Source organism: Leuciscus leuciscus (assembly GCF_965113295.1).
Source record: "Leuciscus leuciscus genome assembly, chromosome: 4".
Lineage (NCBI taxonomy): Eukaryota > Metazoa > Chordata > Actinopteri > Cypriniformes > Leuciscidae > Leuciscus > Leuciscus leuciscus.
Genome location: NC_138728.1, coordinates 54226088 through 54233921, shown reverse-complemented (window position 1 = coordinate 54233921; position 7834 = coordinate 54226088).

The following is a 7834-nucleotide window of genomic DNA, read 5'->3' as shown; positions in this document are numbered from 1 at the left end:
TCTCTAGAGGTGCGTTGTGGACTGCGAAGTGGACTTCACAGGGTTTTCCGCCATCTTAAGTGAGATTCCAATCCAAAGGGAGCGAACATGTTCAGTTCGATGGGCACTGCACACGGCATAGGGAATAAGGGAACATCGATACATCACTTCACAGGAAGTGGAGAGCGATGATCACACACCCAACTGTCACACGTCATCACCAGTCAGAACGGTCATAACTAACGATGGAGGAGTTTACGTATGTGTGTAAGTATTCATACATTTCGCCATTGTTATACAAATGACAGTATTTTAACGGTTATTGTTGTGAATATTACATATACTACTTTTGATGATTATAATTTACCTCAGTGAATGCAGCCAGCTTAGCTAGTTTGTGAAGTAAAGTGATTTTATTTTAGGTAGTTGAAAATAGTGCAATATAATTGTAAATATATAATATAATAATAAAAATTTAAATATGAATGTAGTCCTATATATATTTATGTTATATAATAATCTGCGCGACCCCGTCGTTGACTTTCTTTGATGACGTTTTCAGGGCATTTCAAATGAGCGGTTATTGATAGTGAAGTCCACTTCAACTGTTATCCCGTGCTCAGGGAGTAGGGGAGCAGTGAACACTGTGTATGGACCCTGTCGTGTAAAAACAAGTGGAAAGCGCGAGCGCGCCGATGTCTCCTTTCCACAAGCGCTTGCACAATCTTGAAAAAAGTACTATTGTTGAAATTCTCAGATCAAGCGAACTTCAACGCACCCTTATCCACTGCTAACGTTAGTGAACCGCACCCAAGCAAGCACACTTTGCAGTTCCCCTGGAAATGCATTTTTTCTAGTTTATAATGGAACCATAATTTTTTTGAGCAACAAAGAAGTTTTAGCAGCTTTCTTATTAGCTGATAAACAAAGAGAGTCAAAAAATATGTTTAAATCAACACAAAAAAGTTTAAAATTGGGCTTAGAATCAGTTACTTTACATTTATGAAGATGAAATTCGCCACATAAAGTAAGCAGTTTTAATCTGTCATCCATCTCCCTTGACCCGGAGTCCCAAATCAAAAACAACACATTCATAACCTCAAAAGTAAAGAGTTTGTAATAAGCAGAAAAAATAAGCCAGGCTACTTTTTTCCAGAACTCCTTTGCATAATCACATTCAAAAAACAAATGTGGTATTGTTTCAAGATTAGAATTACAGAATGTGCAGTGTGAAGAGATGTCTAACTTAAACTTAGAAAGAAAAGAGTTACAGGGATAGTAATTATGTAGAATTTTAAAGTAAAGCTCTTTCCACTTATTTGGTAACAGAAACTTATTAATGCCAGTCCATATATTAATGGTAGAAAGAGATGGATAATTTAATTTCTATTTGAAAAAAGCTTTGGGATGACAGCTGATCTTCTCAATGAGAAATCTTCTAATCCAAAAATTGTTACATTTGACATTGGAAAGCTCCAAACCTCCAATAGACAACCGGGGACAACACAATAGTGCCAACTAACAACACTTGTAATCACCAGTAGTCGCGATTGTGATTTTAACAGTAAAAATACATATTGTGCAAACCATTACTCTAAAATAATAACATATTAGAGTAATGGTTTGCACAATATGTATTTTTACTGTTAAAATCACAATCGCGACTACTGGTGATTACAAGTGTTGTTAGTTGGCACTATTGTGTTGTATTGCATTACATTGTAGGTTTTACTCATTGCATAATCCATAACAAAACATCCCTTGTATATACGTACCTCTTACGTTGCGTCCATAACGAAAACTGCAGAAAAACAAAATGAATATTAACATTAAACAATTGGAAATGGTGACCAAGTATATTAAGATACTGCCGGCTCTTTAATTAAAGTTAGACTGCCACTGACCACTTGAGCAAAATAGCGACAGTGCTATTTGAAATGGGTCTTTAGTGACAAAGTATACAAACATCGGACTCTTCAACTGGCTTTAACTAACATTCATGTCGGATCGTAAAATGGCTGCAATTTTCAATGTCATGCTGATATTTAAGTAGCTTCTACAGCCACTGACCACTCTAGCACAATATAGATGTCATATTATGTTAAAAAATAAAATAAATAAATGATGTACACCTAATACAATACTAAGATTTAGCAAAACGATGACGGAATAAAGCGAGCTAGTTGATGTTAACGTAAACTAGTGTTAACAATGAAATGGCCGCCGCATATTCAACTAACTTGTTAACTGTTCACACAGTTAGAGTTTACCCGGATAATACCTTACAGGATACTGTATATAGTATATGACGGTGCCTTTATGTGTACCCTAAGTGTGGATTTGTTTTATTTATTTTTCACCAGATTGTTGAGTGCCAGACCCTCGAGGCAGTGTTGACGATTATTGGAGTGTCAGAAGATGACGGCATGCTCATCCTTTTGGACAGTGAGTTGGAAGACTTCACTGTACCAAGTTATTTTTACTCAGGCAAAATGAATGACTTGGTACAGCAGCTTCCAATTACATTAAAAGTCCAGCATGTTAATCATCATGTGCTGAGGCTTCGAAACCTGAGCAAGTTCAGATCGTGGATCCAGTTGAGGACGCAGAATCCCTAATTCCAACTGAGGACGCAGAATCCCTGGATGGTGAAAACACTAAATGAGGATTAAAATTTGTTTTTGTGTCATGATCATTGACTTTTATTTTGATTAGGTTTTGTTTTCTTAAGTTCTGATTGTTTTCTATTTCTAAGTGTTCTAAGTACTTTGCATATATATTATTAAATTATGTTTTATTATAATATATTGTTGTGCGCTTCTTTGCATTCACCCCATTACATTAAAGTTTGTTTGTTTTAATGGGGTTTTAGAATGTTTTTTATTTTATTTTTTTTATTTGAATAACATGCGTAAATTACGAAAAACGTAAAATGCATGAGCTGTTCTCTGATTGTTTCAGGAAAAGATTCGAAGCATCGGTAATGTTGAAAACAGTGCCATCTTGTGGCAGGTCAAAAACCCAGATGTTTACAGCTCTGTTGTGTTATCAACTAAGCACAAATAAAAAGCCTGACAATGCTAAATGTTTTTTGATAATATAATACATATTTATATAATAATAACAATAATAATAATAATAATAATAATGTAGTCTTTCAATAAATTAATGAATAAAATGTTTCTGGACAGTGTTGCAGGGCCCACAACCAATCTAAATTATCCAAATTTGTTGCCCATTTCTCAGCAACATTACTCAAAAAGTTGCCCCGTGTATTTACCTTTAGAGTGCACGCTTTCACTACATGATTTGGTCGAGAATGAATGCCCCTAAAATTCAACATTAGAGGAAAACATGCCCTCTAACTTCTGGGCTGCACATGGTTTCTTATTGGATGAATCATTCAGGTTTTTAGACGAATTGGTTGACAAATGAATCAATGACTCGACTCGCTGCTTCGTTCATGAATAAATAAGCCGTTAGAATGAATCTGTTTAATTAACAGCATTCCCACAGCAGTTATGATAGCAATTTTGTTTTACTAATAACTGAAAAAAACATAATTATTGCCGATTATTGCTCTTCATATTGTTATAATGAATGGCGTCGATTAAAAGAATATTAACCTTTTTTATGTGAGGGGGAAAATGTAATACTTGTATGACAAGAACCACTTAGGAATCAGTTAATTGCTTTTTACGCATTAGAAAAACAAATCATAACATAAAAAAACGAAAGGATTATAAATTATTATCTTACTTGCATCGTATACACATTTCCTCGAGCGAATTGGCAGAATCCAGTCAGAGGTCATGACTGACTGACAGACTGAGGTGAACAACAGCACATTGTGTGAACGCGGCAAAAGCTCCCGCGAACCCGCAGTTTGTTTTTTCATCGTTAACTAATCTGATTGGTTATTTCATTATGAGCTCAACAGAGAATTGTGTGATTGGTGCTCAATGCTGAAAATTTTTTTTATAAAAAGTGCATGTTGCAAGTGCAAAAGTAATGAACATTAGCTTTTCTTACAATATAATTTTCTTATTATTACGAGTTGATGCTATAAAAGTTATGATGAAGATTTTAAAATATGATCGATCTATCTATCAAACTTTAAACTACTTTAAACTTCTAACTAATTTAAAATTCCAACTACTTTAAACTACTTTAAACTTCTTTTAAAACTCAAACACATACACATATAAACTCATGAATTCATTATGAACTCTTAAACTCATTAATTAATAAACTCTGAACTCTTAGACTCATTTAAATTTATAAACTCTAAATATACTAGAATTCTATACTATTTCTAACCCATAGTGACTCATAAAAAATAAAAAAAAAGATTGCATAAAAAAAATTCAAATATTTCTGCATATCCCTGTCATTGCATTTGGGTCAGTTTTGATCTGTAAATGGTACATAATTTGTAAAATTCTTAATGTTTCTTATTTCTACTTTGTGAATCCTGGTTTCCTTTCTTCATGTCTCAGCTCCAGCCTGTAGGATTTGAGGGAAGGCTGCAAGGTCAGAAAATGAGGATGGAGCAATCACAGGAAAGCTTATTTGTATATCGGAATATTCTTAATCACTTGAGTGTCATTTCACAGATTGTCAGCTGTGCTCAAGGTATTTACCATTATGTTAAGGTTTGATTATATAAGATGCCCTGTTGAAATATGTGATTTGCATTGTTTGCAAAGGAAAAGCATACATTTATTTATTTTTTGACGTGCATGGGGAGAAAAATGTATATGTGCTTCTGGTTTGTCAACAAGAAAGAATTTTCTGTGCATAAACCTGTGCATCTTTGCTCATAGCTTCTCTAGTGGCCTTAGTCCTTGCCTCCACACAGTCCAATTAGATGTTTGAGATTTACTTTGGTTTTGCCACAATTTTATACCTGTAGTACTGAATTTTGTTGGTAAATTTGAATATATAGACAGTATAAACAGACAAAACGTGTGATGTGTGAGGACATTGCTGTGACTGTTTGAAAAAAAATAAAAAAGTCAAATGAGCCATTTTGTTCATCAGTTGTGTTTAATATACAGATTACTGGACTCAAATAAATACAATTAAATTATATCTCTAACATGGATATGAACAGACTTTGAAAAATAATAAAAAATAATAATTTTACAGAGCTGAATTTGAACATGAATTTTTTTCTTCCGATATTCAACATGTATCAATCATATGGAGAAGAAAACCCCATTTAAAAATCTTTTGAATGAAAAAACAAAACAATTGTGCATTTAAAAACATTAGAAGTTGAAAAACCATTTACAGTATGTGACAAAACAGCAGTAGAACTCAGTCTGGGCTGAACATTGTTTTGGACAGTGGTATCGTATGACAATGTTGAAGGTAGGGATTAGGGAATGTTAAGGATTACATCAGGGGTGTCAAATTCAAACTCCTTAAGGGCCTTGCTGAGGGTTGTGATTAAAACCAGGGGCCGGTATTTAGAGGATTTTTCATTTATTAAAATATAAGTGTATTAGTAACTTTATAAAAACAACTCTCAATTTATTAAACCACATTTATCAAAACAAAAAGGTTTTATTTTTTCATTTTGAGTTGTAACACATTTTTAGGCTACATATTTCACAAAACATATTTGTGGCTTTTTTTTATCTTTACCACAACAAGAAATGTGGTGTCTGACCAGGATAACAGCATAAAACAGTAGCATAAAACAGTACTTTAAAAACAATTTTAATCTATAATTTGCTGACTATTTTGCTAATTATTAGATATAAATACCACATGGTAGATAGATAGTGTATCATTTTGCTTATTTTGTTAGCTCTTACTATGAAAAGAAACATGCTTAAAAACAACGATTTCAGACAAACTGTTTGATAAAGCAAAACATTCAACAAATGGTAGACAGATAAATGTATATAGATAACAAATGAGATTGAACATTTTTATTTTTTGGCTTATTTTAGAAGCTCTTACTTTCAAACGACAACTTGAACTTGAAGTCTTGAAAGGAAATATGCTTCAAAAGGCTCTCTTTTTTAACTCTTACCAGACACTCTGCATCTTTTCCTAGAAACCATCTCGTCTATTCTAGGGTTAATGTCCTTTGCCATGGCCACTTTCATTACTGAGACCAGATGCTGGTCTGTGAGGCGCGATCTGTGGGGATGTCTTTGTCAACTTCATTATGGAGAACATCTGCTCGCATGAGTAGGTGCTTCCGAACATAGACATAATACGTGCAGCGTGAAGGCGAAGCTGTGGCATTGATTCAGGGAGTAGAGGTGCAAACTCAGCTGCCCCAACTGACTCGTACCGACTCTTTAGATGAGTGTTACATTGCAATTCGATGAGTTCCATTTGTAAGTGCTCAGGCGCAGTGTCAACATCTACTGCAAATGGATTCGCGAACAGGTCAAGGTTGAATTTCTGTCTTTCAAAATCAGCAAATCTCTAGCAGAATTCCACTTTCAGTGTGTTCAGTTTGTCGGCATACACTTCAGCCGGGAACGGGATGGTGACCGTGTCACTGACTGACTGACAAATAGGAAAGTGAGACAGGTTGCCTTGGCGCATCTGGCCCTCCCACAGACGCAGTTTCATTAGAAACGCCTTTACGGAGTCTCGCGTTTCAGTGATCAGCTGCTTTCGACCCTGGAGTTTAACATTAAGAGTGTTGAGGTGCTCGGTTATGTCACACAAAAATGACAAGTCACTCAGCCATTTTTCATCCTCAAGCTCAGGGATGACCTTTTGTTTGCTTTTCATAAAACGAGCGATCTCAATGCGGGTATCATAAAATCTTCGCAAAACTTTACCCCGACTAAGCCAGCGGACTTCTGTGTAGTATGGCACATCCTCGTGCACAGAGTTTTCCTCCTCTAAAAGTGCTCTAAATTGCCTGTGATTCAATCCCCGTGAACGAATAAAATTGGCTGATTTGTTTACAACTGTCATTACATGCCCCATGCCCAACACCTTTCCACAGAGGGCCTCCTGGTGAATGATGCAGTGGTAGGCTGTGAGGTTTTCTCCCGTGTGCCTCATTTTTTCACGTACCAAACCGACCAAACCACGGACCTCCCCGCACATCGCAGGCGCACCATCAGTTGTCAGCGCAACAAGTTTATTCCACTGCAATTCCATGTCCTGTCCAGATGTTGTCCCGTGAATTGCTCTTAAATCCAAAAGTTCATCAGTAACGGAAAACCTATCATCTACCCCTCAAATGAATATAGAGAGCTGGGCAGTGTCCCTTCTGTCTGCACTCTCATCTATAGCCAATGAGTATGCAACAAAGTCCTTAGCTTTTTCTTTTAGCTGGATCTTTAAGTCGGAGCCCAGCTCATCCACATGACTAGCCATGGTGTTTCGGGAAAGGCTGATGTTGGCAAAGGCTTGCTTTTTTTCCGGGCATACAACACTACATACCTTTTCGATACAGTTTTTAATAAATTCCCCCTCTGTGAACGGCCTGCATGCTTTTGCTATCTCCTCTGCAATTATGAAGCTTGCCTTCACTGCTCCCTCACCTTGACTGTTCATGCGAGTAAACATGTTTTGCTGTAGCTGAAGTTTGTGTTTTAGTTCTTTGACTGTCACCCAGGTCAGATAAATCCCATCACATAGAGCCTCTTTCACCTAGCTATCATCATATAGAGACTGTGTCTGTTCCCCGAATTTGGAAATCCAAAAAACGTTTAAACCCATCTAAGGTTAAAAATTTAATTGATGTTCAACAAATAAAAAACAGCTATAATACAGATGAGCAAATGCTAAAGCTTGGGTTGCTGAATATTCGATCGCTTACTTCAAAAGCACTTATTGTTAATGATATGATTTCAGATAATAACCTAGA